Consider the following 21,846-nt stretch of genomic DNA (forward strand, 5'->3'; position numbering starts at 1 on the left):
CACAGGAAGAAGGTTCCGGGTTCGAACCTCTCAGCTGATGGGGGCCTTTCTGTGTAGAGTTTGCATGTTTTCCCTGTGTCTGCATGGGTTTCTTCCGGGTGGTCTGGTTTCCCACAAAGACATGCAGATTAGGTAAAATAATACCAAGCCACTATGTTGCACAAGCCAGTGCATACTTAGTGCTGGTCCCAAGCCCAGATAGATTGGGGAGGGTTGTGTCAGGAAGGGTGTCCGGTGTAAAAACCTGTGCCAAATGAAATATATGGATTAGGATCTGCTGTGATGACCCCTAACAGGGGAAGCTGGTAGAAGAAGTCACTATAGACAGAAAGCTTGCCAGAACATTTCATAGGACATCTGGTTGAGACTGATTATATACTCAAATGATTTATCTGCAGAACTGTACAAGTTCAGGAGTTGAAGAAATTCTGTTCTATAAAGTGCTATTTGTTGTTAGAATTTGTGAACAAAAAGGGACTTTTTTTTCCGCGGGCCCAGAGTTTTTTCAGTGTTTTTCAATGTTCCTATGGGTCACTCACTCACTCACTGATGTGCCGTCCTCATTCAAGGGTTGGCGGCAGCCCATGACCAGATCTTGACTCTCTTTCTCCACTCTCTCCTGTCTTGAGCCATTAGTTTACATTGCGCATAACTGGCTCCTGTCCATTCCTTGATGTTGTCCATCCACTGTTTCCTGGGTACCCCACAGTACCTCTTGCCCTTGATCTTGCCTTCCATTACAGTCAGTGATAGCTCTCTTGCACTTCCCCGAGCTGCATAACTGAAGTACTGAAGCTTTAACTTTGTCACTGTCTCCATGAGCTCCCTTTCTATTTGCAATTCCTCCAGCACTGATTTGTTTGTTCGGTGTTCCCTCCAAGACACCCCAACTGCTTTCTCTAGCACCACATCTCAATTGCTTCAATCCTGTTCATGTCTAACTTCTTGATGAAAGACTGACCCCTCTACTCCATACAAAAACACTGACCACACAAGTGCCTTCATTGCTCTGATTTTCAATATACTACTTAAGTTTCTGTCTCTCCAGATCTTATTCAGCTGTCCTACTTTCTCCTTAGCCAGTCCAATCCATCTACATATCTCTTTGGTACAGTCTCCTATACTTGTTTTGTAGGAACCCAGGAATTTGAACTCCTGTACTTGTTCCACTTCCTCTCCACCTAATGATGTTGTTACCTATGGGTATAATGGAAGTATTCATCCATCCATCCATTATCCATAACCACTTATCCTGTTCAGGGTCGCAGGCAAGCTGGAGCCTATCCCAGCTGGCTATGGGTGAGAGGCAGGGTACACCCTGGACAAGTTGCCAGCTCAATGCAGGGCTGACACATAGAGAAAAACAACCAGTCACATTCACACCTACGGTCAATTTAGAGCCACCAATTAGCCTAACCTGCATGTCTTTGGACTGTGGGGGAAACCGGAGCACCCGGAGGAAACCCATGCAGACACGGGGAGAGCATGCAAACTCCACACAGAAAGGCCCCCATCAGCCACTGGGCTCAAACCCAGAACCTTCTTGATGTGAGGTGACAGTGCTAACCACTACACCACCGTGCCACCAGTATTTACACTTAATTTAAAAAAATAAATAAAAAAAACACCTTTCTGGTCTAGACCATACCCACTTCTGGTTCAAAATTGAATAGTGATGCTGTATTTTGAGCACTAAACAGATACTGATACAGAAATTATTGCATCACACCCTTAATGCTGAGCAGTGATTCAAATCTAAATAGATCACATCTCAGCAGTCAAAGGTTAAAACAGTAAATACAGGACATATCTCATCTCATTATCTGTAGCCGCTTTATCCTGTTCTACAGGGTCACAGGCAAGCTGGAGCCTATCCCAGCTGACTATGGGCGAAAGGCGGGGTACACCCTGGACAAGTTGCCAGGTCATCACAGGGCTGACACAGAGACACAGACAACCATTCACACGCACATTCACACCTACGGTCAACTTAGAGTCACCAGTTAACCTAACCTGCATGTCTTTGGACCGTGGGGGAAACCGGAGCACCCGGAGGAAACCCACGTGGACACGGGGAGAACATGCAAACTCCACACAGAAAGGCCCTCACCGGCCATGGGGCTCGAACCCGGACCTTCTTGCTGTGAGGCGACAGCGCTAACCACTACACCACTGTGCCACCCTACAGGACATATATAAAGAAAAACATCAGACAGACATTTCCTGCTGCAAGGAAGTGTTGTAGTTGAGAATAAGCAAATTAAGTTGTGGCAGAAGCATGAGTGCCTGTACAATACAGATTTAATGAAACATGACAACCACATGGACAAGGAAAAAGTTTACATGTGCCAAAGACTTTAACTCAACACCTCCATGTTTGTTGTGCTATCACTGTTTCCTAGCAATGGAAAAGCACGTGTTTCTGAGTGAGTTTGGTTGGATAATGTGAAATTTTAAAAAATGTAATTGATAGACCTTTATTTATGGTCAAATAGTGGAAGGTAAGATATGAACAGTGGAAAAACTAAGTGATGTTAGTTTAAGAGGTGTATACTTCCACCCCTCAGTTATATAAATATTCCATAATCATTTTTGTGCCAAACTTTTTTTTTTTTTTTTTTGCCGTAATAACTCCAGCCAGCATCTTTTGTATCATCTGAACAGCTTTTTGGATTCTCTTAGTTATAATATTCATCTGTAATATTGGATTTTTCAGGTCTCCTGCTGCCTTTTTTTCCCCTTGACTCTGTTTTTGTTTTTCCAATTCCTTGGAAATGGTGTCCCCAACCACAACATGATGAACTGCTTTATCCCTGTCTCTAGCTGTGACAAAGGTCAATTTTTTGATTTAGGTCTCAGGAAAGTTGCTTTGAGGATTAGTAACAAGCTAATTATCATCAAGTATTTTAATCAATCCCATCCATCCATCCATTTGTTGCAGCTTATCCTGTTCTACAGGGTCGCAGGCAAGCTGGAGCCTATCCCAGCTGACTATTGGCGAAAGGCGGGGTACACCCTGAACAAGTCGCCAGGCCATCACAGGGCTGACACATAGACACAGACAACCATTCACACGCACATTCACACCTACGGTCAATTTAGTCACCAGTTAACCTAACCTGCATGTCTTTGGACTGTGGGGGAAACCGGAGCACCCGGAGGAAACCCACGCGGACACAGGGAGAACATGCAAACTCCACACAGAAAGGCCCTCGCCGGCCCCGGGGCTCGAACCCGGACCTTCTTGCTGTGAGGCGACAGCGATAACCACTACACCACCGTGCCGCCCTTTAAGCAGTCCCATTTTCAATTAATAATCAATTAACAAATACTTAAGCTTGAAAATATCTTTATTAAATGTTTAATAGTTAGGTACGGTATTTCATTAAAACCTTAGAATAAAAGTTTTTAAAAAAAGAAAGAAATGCTGGATGGATTTTTCCATGGCAGTGGGTCTCTTGGACTAGACCTGAGAATCCTGAGAATCCCTGCTTATCTTTAATTTTTTTTCAATTTTCTCAAATTAATGTATTCACTCATGCTAGCTATTATGCAACAATTATGTGATGTTTTATTTGTTGTTTTTCTACATATTATTTAATTGAAAATATAAGTAATGTGGTTTATGGTTATTTAGCACAAAAGTCTTTTTGCACAAATCCAAAGTCTTTTAGCACAGCTTTAAGTTCTTTAGCGCAAGATCCAAGAACACTTAATCTTTATTATGAATACTTACCGATCATGTTTAAAGATGTTTGATTGATTTTTTCATGAAAGTCGCCAAGATTCAGATCGAAAACAAACGATTGTATTTCCCCACTCCGCCATCTTAAAACCGCCATGTTTGATGAAGCCCGTATGTTCGTCACCAATCCTCCCTCCAAATTATTTAACACAGCACGCACCCTGACCCAGTACTCCGCTACAGCCAGCTTCCAGGTTTGTTTTGTCTTTAAAGTGCTAAGCTTAAATTATATCATATTTATTATTTACAGTTTGCTAATTTGATAAAGAATGAAAAGTCAAGCGAAATTTACAAGCTGATAAGAGTTTAAAGAAAGCTTTTTGTTTGTTCTTTATTTAATTTTTTTACAAAAGAAAAAAGATCGAAAGAACGGAAAACTATGTACAGCTATTTCAATTATTTTATTACGCTATTTGCATTTTAGATAATTTCTGTGACTTCTAAACACAAGAAAGTGAAATAATTAAACTTGAAACAACAACAAAAAACACTTGATAATCAATTAAACTGCAGGTGCCACTAAAAATGCAAAAGTTGGAAGACAGCAATCATAATAAACCCCTTCCTATATCAAGATGAGTTTATTATTATTATTATTGTGACCATAATACAGATTTGTGCTAAAGAACATAGAGTTGTGCTAAGAGAGTTTAGAACTTGTGCTGAAAGGCTTTGGATTTGTGCTAAAAGACTTTTGTGCTAAATAACCGGATACCAATCACATCACCACACTGTGTTCCTGATTCCCACTGACTCTTTAACTGCTCGCAGCAAACTGCTAGTGTTTGATGTTTTCTTTTGAACTTTTCATTTCTTATCCAAGACTTAATGAGATGAACATGTTGACTGTTTTAAATTCATACACACCATAATAAAGCACATTCAAACAGAACACAAGATTTTATATCCCTCATAAAAAAAAATTCCCATGCAGGGATTGTCCAAGGATGGCGCATGTGACATCATTCCAATAGTTCCACCATTGATTCAGCAATGTATCACATGACATCAAAAATAACAATTAATTCATTAATTAATTAATTTTTAAAAAGGCATATGGTGTGAGTCAGTCATGGTATATCCTGGATATACCATGAACTGATGTCACAGTCTCAAGCTATACAGCGGACTCGAGTCACAGCTGTGGCTCCACGAGCATTTCTGTGTGTGTAGATGTACGTATCATGATCATGCCTATAGCGAGGCAGGCGATAGCATGGAACATTTCCTATGTGCAGGTTGAAGGTTGGGGCGGCACGGTGGTGTAGTGGTTAGCGCTGTCACCTCACAGCAAGAAGGTCCTGGGTTCGAGCCCCGTGGCCGGCGAGGGCCTTTCTGTGTGGAGTTTGCATGTTGTCCCCGTGTCCGCGTGGGTTTCCTCCGGGTGCTCCGGTTTCCCCCACAGCCCAAAGACATGCAGGTTAGGTTAACTGGTGACTCTAAATTGACCATAGGTGTGAATGTGAGTGTGAATGGTTGTCTGTGTCTATGTGTCAGCCCTGTGATGACCTGGCGACTTGTCCAGGGTGTACCCCGCCTTTCACCCGTAGTCAGCTGGGATAGGCTCCAGCTTGCCTGCGACCCTGTAGAAGGATAAAGCGGCTAGAGATAATGAGATGATATGAGGTTGAAGGTCTTGCTGATGTAAAACAACAAACATGGCTGCCTCCAGTGAGTTTATGCCGAGATGCAGTCTTAACACTTTTAGCTTGGAATGTTTTGATGAGAGATATAAATCAAATATACCATGCACTGAAAGGCTCTGGTGAATATGGATTCTCTGAGGTGATTGACGTAGTACTATTTTCTTCAGGGCTGCGCGTCTCACAAAATAGTTCTATGCCAGTGAACCTCAGGATCCATAATTTCATCCAGAGGCTCTCAGTGCATGGTATATTTCATTAACATTATGTAGAAAAACTGTCTGGGGAATTTTTTATAACAGTTTTAGGTAGGCAGGCAGGTAGGTGGGTGAAATCTTTTTGGGCATTGATCGGATACAAATTGGGGTTCTTTTACAGCATCGTTCTCATTATTCTGATTTTAAAAAGCCCCATAATAACCCTTCATATGAACAACACAGCTTTGTATCCAGGGCCTCGTCACGCTTCCATTCTATCAGCAGGCTCTCTCAGAGGCTTAAGAGCAAAGAAAGCCACGTAGATTGGGATTCCTGTTATGCCTGGGGCCAAATTTCCACTGGAGCATGTGTGTCGAGCCAGTTCAGGCCTGCAGCATGCCACAATTCAACACCACTCCAACTCTCTAGCTCATGTAGGTCAGCAAACATAATAGAGTCGAAATATGCGTGAGCTGGCAAAAGTACAAACTCTGATAAATTTCCATGGTTCAGCTGTTATGACTCCAGGCTACTAGAATTGAAGTATAATTGGAAGGCCTTATATCACATAAATCCACACTATCAGGATTAAGCTGTTAAATTATTTGAGGAGCATTCATCATATCATAATGTCCAGAAATGTGATTACAGTATTTCCTCAAACACTGTTATCTAACTGTTATCAAACACTGTTATCTAGTGTTATCAAACACTGTTAAGAGTACGAAATACATCATTTAGGTAAAAATGAATTTGCCTATACCAGGGGTTCTCACCCTTTTCTGCTTCGAGGCCCACCTATTCATACTTGTAACGAGTCGGGGCCCATTTAAAAAGATCACCAATTATTTTGCCTCATCTATTCTATTAGAATCTAATAGTCTACTGTAAAGTGTATTAATGGGATGCGACATCACTCCCTTTTACAGATGGGAGCACAGGAATTAAATAAATGCAATAAAAACAAACTGTTTTTAATTGTAGGTATTGTATTTAAAACTGTATGGATGTGCCAGAAGCCAAACCATGCATGCAGGACATTCTCAGTCAAAAGGGATTAATGATCCAAAAGTGGAGTCTGGGCGATTAACACAAGAACTTATTGCCATGTTTGTGTACAGCAAACAAGCAAGTTATTAAAACCAAGAAGTACACTTAAAAGAAGTGGATATAGAAACCGCTCAATGGGATTAGATCCTTACACGCTAACAAAGAAGGATTTTTCCTATGAAAGAAAAATTAACTAGCTCAATTTGACATTAGTAGAATACATTTTGATCCTATTGTAGCTGTAACTAAATACAAAGACTAGTTATGCATACTATTAATTAACTTAATGTGAAGATAATTAACAGATATTCAACTGATTTCAAGGGTTTTTTTTAAGATTGCGTTTATTTTTAGTCTTTTGTATTCTTAATTATTTGTATCTATACATGCACGACTGCACCAACTCTGCTGATCAACTTATGTTTAAATAAAGTTGTTAATTCATTCATTATGAGTTGGAAAATTATCCATCCATTGAGTTCCCCGACATCTCAAACTACCTGGTGGTGCAGACATTGTTCTACACAGACAAACAGATGAAAACCTGGAAGAGCATGGAGGTGCACAAGTTTATGCAGCTGGGTTAAAGATCTGGGGTTCAGGACACTACAAAATAAATCTTGTGTTGTTTTCCCCTGGGTAAGTAAGACTTTCTGGTCTTTGTATGCGTCTTTGCGATGGTTGCTAGGATGCTAGAAGTTTTAGTATCAGGTGTAAACAAATCACAGCTGTTCAATTCTCAATCCTCCCTGCTCTTCTCTTTCCAGCAGGCATCACAGATCCATATAATTTACCCACAAACATATTTATTTATTCTGCCCACTGTACGTGTGTGTGTGTGTGTGTGTGTGTGTGTGTGTGTGTGTGTGTGTGTGCGCGCGTGCATGCAGGGGCTAAATGCAAAGGAGGAACGTGACAAAAATAAAGCTTTGTTCTTCTTAATTTACCCACAAACATATTTATTCTACTTGAAAGGTGCATGTCAAACCAGCTACCAGACTACAACATCCTGAACTATTTAGTATTTGGCTTCAAACTTGAAAAAAAAAAAATTGCGACCCACTAGATGGCACTGCACAGCCCACTAATGGGCCGCGGCCCAGTGGTTGAGAAACACTGGCCTATAGCACATGTGGCTTATATCTCTGTCTGTAGTGTCTTACCAATTTGTCTGACATACATGTCATGTTATAAACATGAAAGAATCCCATCACTTGGACTTAAACAATAGTTTCAGCACTCTTGGTATAGCTATTATAATAATATAATATAATATAATATAATATAATATAATATAATATAATATAATATAATAGCTTGGTATAGCTATTACTTCAATGATAACAATATTCATTCATTCATTCATTCACCTTCACGAAACGATTTATCCTGGTTAGGGTGGATCCTGAGCCAATCATGGGAACACTGGGCATGAAGCACTGGGATGGCAGTCTACAGCCCAGTAAAAACTAGGTACCAACTTTCTGAATGATCTCCCATGGATACATGGAGCGAGCTCCACAAGCACCCCACAAAGTGACCAAAGACACTTTGCAGCACAGAGAGCCATAGAGTTAAAGGAGCAGCTCAATCGTAGTTTCGCCAAAACCAGCAACCAATGGACAGATTCAAACAATGACCAAAGAAGAGAGTGAGAACAAGAAAGACCTCTGGTAAGAAGGCTCAGCAAAAAAACACACTGAACTCTCAGGCAGAAAAAGAAGTTCTTGTCATTCTTGTCACAAGAATCAAGTACACGCTTATCTTCTCTACTGTGATGACACACGATTTTCCTTCTCTTTTCCGCCATTTACTTGCCAAGTCTCTTCAAAGATATCAAACCGCCTTTTTTTTACCTCTTCCTGGATTAATATCCAACATCTGAAAAACTATTTTGACAAATCTAAACTGATATACAGTTATACCAGTGAAGAACACTTGCTGGACCTGACATTACCATCAGCACCCTGACGGTCAGTGGCGGATTTACAAGGTCTGGGAAACGTGGACAGCTGGCAAGGGAGGCATCTAGCTGGTGGTGCCACCAAAAACAAAATCAGAATTTTGAGATTTGCACAATCGGTTTTCTGTTGCTCATTTGCACATCATGTCAATCACCATGTGGATCAATTAACCTGTTGAAGTGACACCTTGATTTTGGTTTGTGAGCCAAGCAGCCAGGCTGTTTCCTGGTGTCCCATTCAGAAGTATGCGATCAGGAGGGAGGGCGATGGGGGTAGGTTGACCTATGACCTCAGGTCTCCCTAGTGGAAGCCTGAGGGGGAGGTTAGGGGTTTTGGGGAGCAAGAACCACCATTGCTTCCAGTCCATCCAGCACACATGACTAAGAATCTTGGCATGATGTTAGATGAGGAACTCACTCTTCCAATCCCATCATATTAACCACCAGTGGTCCTCATGGTTTCTTCTTTGTAACACCACCAGAATACAACCTTTTCCAACTATAAAATCTACTCAACAGCTTCTAGAAGCCCTATTCATCTCTACACTTGAGTCCTGTAGCTCTCTTTTTGCTGATCTTCTTTCATATGCTATAACATTTCTATAGTGCACTTAGAATGCTGCTGTTCACCTTGTTCATAGCCTCCCATAAGTTTTCACATGTAGTCTTTCTACCTTCACTTTAATTTATCGAACCTTGCATTAAGGCTTTCTAACTCTGGTGATTTTCTGTACATGTCTTTTCTATTTGTAATGCAGGATTCAAACAGTGATAAGGCCTGAGCATGGATATCTGTTGGTGTGCAGACTGTTATCAGTCAAGATGTGCCTCAGTGCTCCACAAACCAGCTCTACACTGATCCAGTTCCAAGTGTGATTATTCTTGATCAAATTATTTGAATAGACTTGTCATAAACTCTTCCACAAGCTCCTTCTCTTCTCTTTGCGTTGTTGAATTCTTTGCATTCAGAGTATCCCAAGCCCATGAAAAACACCTTGAACTTCATTCAATGAGTAAGGGCTGGCTTGGGATAGAAGAAGCTTTCACGAAAACAGCATACAATGAAAGATCTCCTGTTGAGTGAGGATCTTAAATCATCCTAAATATGTATGTTTAAACTTTTAGGTGTAAAACCAGTTCAGAATTTACCTAGTGTTAAATTGTTGTTGTTACACATTCAGCACTATTTTCTTGGTGCTCTAGGCTATAGGGTGCACAAGGGACCAGCATAAGAGGCTTAATAATTCTAACTGTTTTCACACAAAGTTCTGGACTGGAATAATTACGTTGGTTATACTTTTGGAAAATATTCAAAAATGTGTAATATTATGTGACATTATCATAGTGCTGATATGCATTTTGGGGCAGCACAGTGGTGTAGTGGTTAGCGCTGTTGCCTCACAGCAAGAAGGTTCTGGGTTCGAGCTGAGTGGCTGACGGGGGCCTTTCTGCGTGAAGTTTGCATGTTCTCCCCATGTCTGCGTGGGTTTCCTTTGGGTGCTCTGGTTTCCCCCACAGTCCAAAGACATGCAGGTTAGGCTAATTGGTGGCTCTAAATTGACTGTAGGTGTGAGTGTGAATGGTTGTGTGTCTTTATGTGTCAGCCTTGCGATGACCTGGTGACTTGTCCAGGGTGTATCCCGCCTCTTGCCCATAGTCAGTCAGCTGGGATAGGCTCCAGCTTGCCTGCGACCCTGCACAGGATAAGCGGTTACAGATAATGGATGGATAATATGAATTTTGGGAGTTTCTCTGGTTTCCATGTTTTTATGGAGTGGAGTTACCAGCCCCACGCCCAACCCTCCTCCTTTTTTAACCTGGCTTGGGACAGGCTTTGGTGGAGTTCAGGCCTCCGCATCAAGGCTGACAAGACCTAAGTCATGCGTATTAACAAATCAGTCAACAACCATTCCCACATGACGTAATACTCAACATCAATGTTGATGGGAAATCCAGAGAACAAATCTGCAGTTTTGCCTACTTACCGTAGGCTCAACAATAGCTAGCAATGGCTCCATTGAACCAGAACTGTCATACAGAATCAGCAAAGCCTCTGCTGCCTTCAACACATTGAAGAAAATCTGATACAATAAGAACATCACAATAAAGACTAAGATCAAGATTTATGAAAGTGCGGTCCTTACCATTCTCCTCTACTCCACTGAAACTTGGCAAACTACAGGTCAACAAGAACAGCTGCTTGAAGTTTTTCATCAGTCACATCTCCACAGAATATTGAAAGTTTGATTTTTCCATTGAGTAAGCAACATTGAAGTGCGACAGAGAACCAGTCAAAAGCCAATCCAAATTCACCTGGCAGTGAGACGTTTGAGATGGTATGGGTCACATTGTCTGGATGGACAACTCACCTACCAAAGCATCTACTAGAGTGGACACCATGGCATGGTCACCACTCAGTTGGAGTACAGTGAGTCACTTGATTGAAGTGCATTGAGCAGGACTTGGAGTTAGTGACTGGCCACACTGGCATCCACCATGAGCAAGGCAAAGTGATGGCTATGGATGAGAGAGCTTGGGGGGCCATGCTGCGGAATGTGACCAGTTTCGATGGTGGGCAGCCATATTCAAGATGATGGATGAGAGCTTCTCAAGTACAAGTAAGTAAGTAACATACATTTTCTTTGCATACTGTTTACATATTACTGATCATTTTCTGTTTGATCATTTTTTTCCAAATATATATTTTCCCCAATTTCTCTTATTTTAATTTTTTTTCTCTAAACAATGAGACTACTAGAGAAGCATCTTTGGGACTAAAAGGTTGCCAGTTTGAGTTCCTGGACCAGCAGGAATGCCTAAAGTGCCCTTGAGCAAGGCACCTAACCCCCAATCTTGGGATATGTCTCTATTAGCTTAGCACATCTTGCCACTGGGATTTTTGCCCATTCCTTCAAGTTAAATGGGTTGCAATGGTGCACAGCAATCTTCAAGTTATATCACAGATTCTCAATTGGATTGAGGTCTGGGCTTTGATTAGGCCATTCCAAGACATTTAAATGTTTCCCTTTAAACCACTCCAGTGTAGCTTTAGCAGTATGTTTCGGGTCATTGTCCTGCTGGAACATGAACTTTCATCCCAGTCTCAAACCTCTGGCCGACTCAAACAGGTTTTCCTCTGGAATTGCCCTGTATTTAGTGCCATCCAACTTTCCTTCAGTCCTGACCAGCTTTCCTGTCCCTGCAGATGAAAAATATCCCCACAGCATGATGCTGCCACCACCATGCTTCACTGTCAGAATGGTGTTCTTGGGGTGTTGGGTTTGTGCCACACATGGCATTTCCCATGATGGCCAAAAAGATCAATTTTAGTTTTGTTTGACCAAAGAGTCTTCTTCCATGTGTTTGGGGAGTCTGCCCCATGCTGTTGGGCAAACTCCAAACTTGTTTTCTTAAGCAATTACTTTTCCGGCCACTCTTCTATAAAGCCCCACTCTGTGGAATGTACGGCTTAAAGTGGTCCTATGGACAGATACTCCCATCTCCGCTGTGGATCTTTGCAGCTCCTTCAGTGTTATCTTTGGTGTCTTTGTTGCATCTCTGATTAATGCCCTCCTTGCCTGGTCTGTGAGTTTTGGTGGGCAGCCTTCTCTTGTCAGGTTTGTAGTGGTGTCATATTCTTTCCATTTTGCTATAATGGATTTAATGGTGCTCCCTGGGATATTCAAAGATTGAGATTTTTTTTTTTTTTTTATAACCCAACCCTGATCTATACTTCACAACTTTGTCTCTGACCTGTTTGGAGGCTCCTTGGTTTTCATGTTGCTTGCTTAGTAGTGTTGCAGAGTCAGGGTCCTTCCAGAACAGGTTGATTTATACAGACATCATGTGACAGATCATGTGACACTTTGATTGCACACAGGTGGATCTTAATCAACTAATTATGTGACTGATGAAGTGAATTGGTTGGATCGGGTCTTATTTAGGGGTTTTATATGAAAGGGGGTGAATACCCATGTACACTGCAGATTTCTGTTTTTTTTTCATCTTAATTATTACTTGTGTCATAATAAAACAACAATTTGCACCTTTAAAGTGACAGACATGTTGTGTAAATCAAATGGTGCTAACACTCCAAAAATCTATTTTATTTCCAGCTTGTAATGTGACAAAACAGGACAAAGACCAAGGGGGAGGAATACTTTTGATAGACACTGTATATTTTCATGATTTATGATCCCAGAAGAGGGTGGGTTCATGGAGCTGCTAGTTTATTAGTTAAGGATATAAATATGCATGCATATTTCTTTATTATTTCTCCACAAATATAAGTGGATTGGGTAGAAACACCCAGCTGCATACAACTATGAGTAAAAATGTGTATATATAAAGGTTCAGAGAATTACTCTTAAAAACAGTGCTAGGCCGAGAGAGAGAGAGAGAGAGAGTGTTAAAAACTGGGATTAAAGAAGTTCTTTGAGCAGCACTTAGAAAGGAGTAGGAGTTAATCCTTGGAGTAAATCTTCAATATGATGTTGCACTGGCAAAAATAAATTATCCACACCATATTTCCAAAGTAAGGGAAAACTAAAGTGCTCAAGAAGTATTGTGTATGCTTGGGAAAATCACACCACTGAAGAGTTCTATTTTATATAATACTGGTTTCACCATTGCAGATGGTGGAATCTTTGGCTGAAATTATTCACTCTGTGAACGCTCAATCTACTGAAAAATCAACACCTCTGTCTTTTTGTGTTCCAAATATTCATATCTGTATTCGGATTTAAACCTGAAGTTGGTGTGGCCTAAACTGGAACTTTTTGGTGCATCCTGTGGGATCCCTTTGTGAACATTTCTGGCAAGCTTTCTAACAAGATACTAAAACAAAAAAGTTTGAAAGGTGAAGATTGATCTCTTTTTCCATCCCGATCCTGGTCTTCAACCTCGGGGTTCCTGCACTAGGATCCTTTCACTCGGATTCCTTTTGGGTCATTGCACCTTCAAGTGCATGTTTTGCAAGTCGCTCTGGAGTAGACCATCTGCTTAATGACTAATGTGAATGAAAATAATCCAGACTTCCAGTGTTACATTGTGAAATATTACCCCGGCACTATTTATGTGGTTAGTCCAAGCTATTGTTCACCATATGTCCTGAATTATGTTTTGACCACAGCCTGTTTCACATTTACTGATTAAATCTTGTAAGTGAACCGAATGTTGATCATCTCAGCGTTTGCTTGCTTCATATTTCTGAGACTTGTTTGTGCCTTTGGATTATTTGTCATCATGGTTTCAATAAAACCATCTTTCCACTCCATGAGAGTTTAACACTTTCCCATCCTCACAATAACGAGAGAAAATGACCAAAACAGATATCCTGTTTGAATATGAAGATTTTATATATATATATATCATCTCATTATCTGTAGCCGCTTTATCCTGTTCTATAGGGTCGCAGGCAAGCTGGAGCCTATCCCAGCTGACTACGGGCGAAAGGCAGGGTACACCCTGGACAAGTTGCCAGGTCATCACAGGGCTGACACATAGACACAGACAACCATTCACACTCACATTCACACCTACGGTCAATTTAGAGTCACCAGTTAACCTAACCTGCATGTCTTTGGACTGTGGGGGAAACCGGAGCACCCGGAGGAAACCCACGTGGACACGGGGAGAACATGCGAACTCCACACAGAAAGGCCCTCGCCGGCCCCGGGGCTCGAACCCAGACCTTCTTGCTGTGAGGCGACAGCGCTAACCACTACACCACCATATATATATATATATATATATATATTTCTATCTCATTATTAAAGTCAATTATTTTATTTTTGGTTAAGGCCAGGCACCAAAAGAGAAAAAAATATATATGCTGATGTTTTCTTCAGTTATCAATATTCAGAGTTTTGTATATATATATATATATATATATTTTTTTTTTTTTTTTTTTTTTTTTTCCATACTCAAAAGTTCTTGCCCATAGTCAGCTGGGATAGGCTCCAGCTTGCCTGCGACCCTGTAGAAGGATAAAGCGGCTAGAGATAATGAGATGAGATGAGATGAGATGAGATGAGATGAGATGAGATACTCAAAAGTCAAAGTCCTTCTGGTGCTAGCACCTGGTCTTCCCAGGCAGTCTCCCATCCCAGTACTAACAGGCCCTTAAGGCACACTGGGCCATGGCTTCTTGCCTATTACATGGCTAGGGCTAGGGTTACAGTGGGAGGCTGGTCCTCTGGTAACCATGAGAGTTTGACTCCCTATTCACATCTGTATCCTCGCCAGATGGCAGTAGGTACCATTTATATGATGGTATTTCGTAGGACCAACTGTGATTAGAACTCACGATCTGATACAATAAACACATACACGTATATATAAGAAATTCTGTAGACCAAAAATGGCTTAAAAATAATTAAATGAAATGTTTCAACATTAAAAAAAATACTATAAACAGCAGTAAGCCATAAAAAATGATATAAATTTGATATTTGGTGTGAGATGACCCTTTACTTAAAAAAAAAAAGTAGTCTCTGGTACAATGAGTGCAGTTTTATGCGGAAATGAGCTGTAGGTTTTACTGAGCATCTTACAGAACCAGCCACCGTTCTTCTGGACACTTTGACTGTCACACTCACTTCTTCATTTTGCACCAAAACCCAGCAGCCTTCATTATGTTTTCTTTTTTAATCTGAAAAGTGCTCCCTGATGTAATATACTGCTCAGATACAAACTTTCTTCTTTTTTTTTTTGTAACATTTAATTTTGTGCTGGAAAACGAATGTTTGGAACTCTAAAATGTTTTTGTAATGTTTTGACTTGATAATGTAGAAGTCATAAAATAGAAATCTATCACAAAGTTTGTATTAAATAAATAAATAAATAAATAAATAATGGGGGGCCTAAGGGCCTGGTCCCACAACACCGATAACTTTAACTATACTGTACTTCTAATGACAGCTATGACTATACTGCCTGAATTTAGTTCCAGTCTGGAGCAGTAACACCACAACTATAATCCCCACTATAATATCGCTTGGTCCTGACACTCAGAGAAATAAATGCATGCAACTTAGGAATAGTCATGGAAGTTTTTTCCAAGTAGTAGCACATTATTCCGGGTCGTACTGTACAGCTTGGACTTCAAAACAATCCATGTGCACACTCCCGTTGTTGATAAAATATGCAAAGGTCACGGATGATGGAAATATCATAAAAAGGGACACAAAATACAGAGTTGTTATGGACTTTAATCCGGGTGTATCACGGATGCTAATAATTTACGGATTGGTCATGGACATTTCAGTATATTACAGATTGGTTACCAATTTCATACGGATGATGCGTCATGGATAAAAAAATGTTCATTTGTCAGGAACAGAAATGCTGTTTGACCCGGTGCATGTTTAATTATCCAAAAGATGTCTGAAACCAAAAAAATCCTAACAAGCATTGTTAATATTTCATTACTAACTCCATTACTAACTATTCTATCAATATTTAGTGCAATGGTGTTCCTTACCTCTAACAGGTAATGGTCCAATTATGATAATTCACTCGTTTTTCAAAAAAATATATATATGTTCAAACTTTTTTTAATGTTTCACCACTTTATTACTTTTGAAAGACCAACATATAGAACACAGTAGTTTTACACAACATTGAAACATCTCATCTCATCATCTGTAGCCGCTTTATCCTTCTACAGGGTCGCAGGCAAGCTGGAGCCTATCCCAGCTGACTACGGGCGAAAGGCGGGGTACACCCTGGACAAGTCGCCAGGTCATCACAGGGCTGACACACAGACAACCATTCACACTCACATTCACACCTACGGTCAATTTAGAGTCACCAGTTAACCTAACCTGCATGTCTTTGGACTGTGGGGGAAACCGGAGCACCCGGAGGAAACCCACGGGGAGAACATGCAAACTCCACACAGAAAGGCCCTCACCAGCCCCGGGGCTCAAACCCAGGACCTTCTTGCTGTGAGGCGACAGCGCTAACCACTACACCACCATGCCGCCCCACATTGAAACATAACATTTAAATTTTCTTTTACATACATGCACTGTTTGTGAACCAGAAATGAACAAAATCGCAATACAACAAACAAGCAATTGCAATATGAACAAGGTGCACTGTAAAAAATGTAACTTGCAAAATTGTTGAGTGAAAAAAGGATTCTAAGTTGAATGAACAAATTTCCCTTCTAATTGTTCAAGTAACTAAAAAAAAATAGCTGAGACACCTTTCCTTTGCCACAAGTTCATAGGAATTGGAAAATTAAGTTAAGTGAACTTATATATTCAAGTGCTGATTGATGCCCCTTAACCGATGCCACTGCGCATGCGCACTTCACAAGTTCCAACAGTCGGGTGGAGTGAGAAGTCCGTGGAAACTGACACGAGACGTTGTATAGGAGTCTAGACTAAGCTTTCCTCAACAGAGGCCAGGGAATTCCCTCCTTGTATGTCGGTATTTGTTTCTGTTTGTGTAATAATAGGCAAAGTGAAGTAGAACTTAAGTGTTGAGAGGTTTGTGTTAACTAAAAATGTAATGCACACTAAATCATTGTAGAAAAAAAATAGTCAAGCCAACTTAAAAATGTAACGCAACCTGCTGCCAAAGGATTTTGAGTAAACTCAACTTAGAACCATGGTGTGCCAACTTGCTCTTCTAAGTTAACCTTCATCGTACCAAGTGGGGTCCATCTGGACCCCGCACCTATATGTTTGTTTGCCATTTTAAAAATATGTGACATACTGCCTCACCGTTTTATGAATTTGTCGGAATTTATGTCTTAATTAAAACACTAAAGCACCAGAAGATCAGCTTTTTGCATTGTGAAGGTATAATTAATTTGTTACTGGGGTCCAACCGGACCCCAGAGTAAAGTTTATCTGTCTTTCATTTTATAATTGAATAGCACACTGAAAGTTAACTTCTTTTATTTCTTTTATGTTCCATAATGAAACTACCAAGGCATCCCTTCTTGGGGTCCGTGTGGACCCCACTGCTGCAATAAGCACAGGCTGCAAAACAAAAGCCCTAAATTATTTTACAATTACTTTTTTGTTTTAAATTCTGTAAGAAAAGACCTAAGTTGTAATCCAGAATGTTTTACAGCTGCATGAGCTGCAAAAAATCATGTATATAATGCCAATTTTTTTTTGTGGCGCTATAATTTGCTACATGTATGCTAGTTATTGCAATATTATTGCAATGTTATTGCATTTATAATACATCATTGATATTCAGCCATAGTGGATTTTGTTCTTCAATAAAGTTATGTCTGTTTGCTGCATTGAATTGGTTCTTACTGCATTGATTTCAAGGTATTCCCTCCTGGGGTCCATACGGACCCCGCCTGGTAGTTTGTGTATGTAAAATTGGCTGGTAGGATGAAGGTTAAGTGTGTTCTTTATGCCTTGGGCCCTTTAGTGTATTGCTGTTATTAATACAAGATGTTCTGAACAAAACTTATCTGGTGATTTTGTCTTTATAAGCTTTAATTTTAAAGAAAAGTATTGGGGTCCAAACGGACCCCACATGGTAAGATTAAGGTGTAAAATAGCATGGTAGGATGAGGGTTAATTGCATTATTATTTCAATTTATTTCAACTAAACAATTTGTTGGACTGAACTTCTAAAGGCAAGGCAAGTTGACTCAACATAAAATACTCTTCTATGTGAACTTAAAAACATGTTGTGGCTCAGGTGGATAAGGCACCATACCATAAATCTGGGGACCTGGGTTTGGTTCTGACCTGAGGTCTTTTCCCTGTCTCTCTCCTGCTCATTTCCTGTCTCTACACTGTCCTATCCAAGAAAGGTGGAAAAAGCCGCCCCCCCAAAAAAAAGAGTAATTTAGGATAACAATGTTTTTTTGTGCCAACTTGCTTTTCCAAGTTAATTGGAATGATTATTTCAATTTATTTCAACATCACAATTTGAATGCACTGAACTTGCTAAATAAAGTAAGGTCAACATAAAATACTCATCTGTGTCGACTTAAAAGAGCAAGTCAGCACAACTATTTGGCCCGGAGTTGAGTTTACTCAAAATCCTTTGGCAGCAGGTTGCATTACATTTTTAAGTTGGCTTGACTAATTTTTTTTTACAGTGTGTGTGTGTGTGTGTGTGCATGTGTGTCTGTCTGTCTGTCTGTCTGTACATGTCATCACACTGACATGTCATCACACTGTGCTTTGTGCAAATGAATTTTGCACATTTCACGCAGGTCATGCTTGTCTTGACATCGTCAGATGGCCTGCAGACCTGGCACCTCTTCCTCTTTCTTTTCCCCTCAGCAGCAACCTATAAACAAGAGGGCCATGATTACTTTACTATGGTGTCTTTTTGCTGATCCCAAGACACACACAACACACTCTCATACACTTATACACACACATGCACACACACGCACTTACTTACTTACCTCACGCACTGGTGTACTTGATGCAGTCCTCTCCTGGATCTCCCTCACCGTGGCTGCAGCGGCTGGGGTCCTTGGCAGGTGCTGCCTCCGTTGGATGTGCGGTGTCACGAGCGCCTTCCCCAGCTCCTCGAGAAAAATGCGCCTCTTGTACAGCTTTGACACATTCCAGTCAGGAAAGATCTCAGTCCAGATGATAAATGCATTGAAGGCCAATACATTGATCATGTTATAAAAGATGACCAATGGCCAGCGCGCAGTCATTCGGTTGGTGCTGTACACTGTAAAAAAAGAATAGTTGAGAATACTTGAAATTTCAAGGCAACAGTCTGCATTAAGAATTTTATGTTTTGCCAATGATGTGCCCATGATAATCCAAACTATGATAACACTGTTATCTTTATTAAGAATTCTTAATTAAGTCAATTTTCAATTCCTCATTCTGCCAACATAGATTTCTCTTTTTGCTGAACAGTGGCATTCACAGTAGTACAAAAAGGCAATTGAGGTTATCAGACTTTTTTGGGGGGGCTTTTTTCACCTTTATTTGGATAGGACAGTGTAGAGACAGGAAATGAGCAGGAGAGAGGGATGGGGAGGGATTGGGAAATGACCTTGGGTCAGAATCGAAGCCGGGTCCCCAGATTTATGGTATGGTGCCTTATCCACCTGAGCCACACCCATGACGTGGGTTTTAAAAACTTTATTTCAATATTGAAGTTTTGTAATTGTGTAGAACAATGAAAAAAGGCATGTATAGTTTAATGATAAATTGTGATAACCTCAGGGGTGTCGTGGCTCAGGTGGATAAGGCGCCATACCATAAATCCGGGGACCCGGGTTCGGTTCCAACCCGAGGTCATTTCCTGATCCCTCCCCGTGTCTCTCTCTCCTGCTCATTTCCTGTCTCTACACTGTCCTATCCAAATAGAGGTGAAAAAAAAAATTGTGATAACCTCAATCGCCTTTTTGCACTACTGTGAATGCCACTGCTCAGCAAAAAGAGAAATGTATGTTGGCAGAATGAGGAATTGAAAATTGACTTAATTAAGAATTCTTAATAAAGATAACAGTTTTATCATAGTTTGGATTATCATGGGCACATCGTTGGCAAAACATAAAATTCTTAATGCAGACGGTTGCCTTGAAATTTCAAGTATTCTCAACTATTTTTTTTATAGGACCCTGTTACTTTGTCTAAGTTGTCTACCCCCCCTTTGGTGGCATTGTAATCAAGGATCATGCTTGGTTTCTGGTCTTCTCTTGTGCTGATTTCAGCATTTTTGTGCAGAGTGCTCATGAGCACAACATTTTTTTCCCTTTTTGGGGCAGTAAGACACTAGGGCTATGGTGTCTGTGAAGGCAAACATGGAAGCTTGAGGGGCCCTGTTCTTGATTACCAGCAGCTCAGCAGGGAGTTCAGCCCTGTTCTTTCGGACAGTTCCGACCATTGTGAGCTTTCTCTTTAGAAGCTCCTGACCCAAGTTGTAGTTTGTGAAAAAATTGTCACAGGTTATGTTGTGTCCCCTGAGACCCTGTGCCATGTCGAGCACGACCCTTGTGCCCTGATTCTTCTCTGGGGCTCCTCCAACCGGCTTTCCAGTGTAAACCTGCATGTTCAATGCATAGCTGGTATTTGCATCACATGCTGCCCAGATTTTTATCCCATATTTAGCTGGTTTGGAAGGCATGTATTGCTTAAATGGGCAGCGACCTCTGAATGCCACCAGCCTTTCATCCACTGTGATATTAGGGCCTGGGTTATAGAGTAGTGGAAGTTGCTCTACCCACTTGTCCCACACTGTCTTAATAGCTGCCAGCTTGTCTCTCTCCCATCTACCAGCCCTTGTCTCTTGATTGTCAAATCAGATTACTCTGGAGAAAATGTGAAAAGTCTCCAGAGACATTGTGGCTCGAAATATAGCCCTGCCTGTCTCTGCATCCCACAGACTGGCTGTCGATTCATCCTTCAACTTATAGACCCCAGCCAGGATGAGGAGCCCCAAATACGCATCTAAATGTGTTTTGTCCAGCTCCTTCCACTTCTCCCCAAAAACACGCCTCCCTTCTAGAGTAGTCATTTCCAGAATGATTTTCTATATTGAATCTGGCATGACCAGCTCAAAAGCTGACTTGATGTCAGTCACATGAGTCACTGCCATCCTCGTGGGCCCTGGCACTGTCTTTATTATGTTTTCTGCAGACAGTTTTGCCTGACGCATATTTGGGGATGAAGACTACTGTATTTCACCATTTTTTGACATGAATGTCATGCTTGGAGGAATAGGAATAGCAATTCCCTCATCTGGTTCAAAATCAGAATCATTAGAATCAGAATTTACCGTAGCTCAAGATAGTCTTCATCTTCAGACACATCCTCCTCTATTTCACTGTCATGATCAATGATTACTTCCAGAGCCTCCTGGACTGTCATCCTTTTGCTTCTGCTGCTCATTTTGTAAAGGTCTGCCTGACAGAGTGTAATGTTGGTAGGACTCCCATGCAGAGAGTCTTTTATACCGTATGTTTTGCCCCTCCCCTGTTGAGTGTCCACTGAATGTGGGTGGAGTTTTCCCACAAGAACATAAATTTCATCTCATCTCATTATCTCTAGTCACTTTATCCTTCTACAGGGTCGCAGGCAAGCTGGAGCCTATCCCAGCTGACTACGGGTGAAAGGCGGGGTACACCCTGGACAAGTCGCCAGGTCATCACAGGGCTGACACATAGACACAGACAACCATTCACACTCACATTCTGTTAGGGTTTTGCTGGGATTCGAACCTGGTTCGTTGGTGTGATAATCCAGCAAACCCCCACTAGGCCACCAGGGGGATGACTCAAATGCA

At 41.0% G+C, this 21,846-nt stretch overlaps 1 pseudogene; it reads right to left on the reverse strand.

The window, feature by feature from the left end:
* LOC132901227 (piggyBac transposable element-derived protein 4-like) overlaps positions 1-21,270 on the reverse strand; it is a 29,895-nt pseudogene extending 8,625 nt beyond the window's left edge.
* Positions 21,271-21,846: the final 576 nt, after the last annotated feature.

This window comes from Neoarius graeffei, chromosome 17 (assembly GCF_027579695.1).
Source record: "Neoarius graeffei isolate fNeoGra1 chromosome 17, fNeoGra1.pri, whole genome shotgun sequence".
NCBI classification, from domain to species: Eukaryota; Metazoa; Chordata; class Actinopteri; order Siluriformes; family Ariidae; genus Neoarius; species Neoarius graeffei.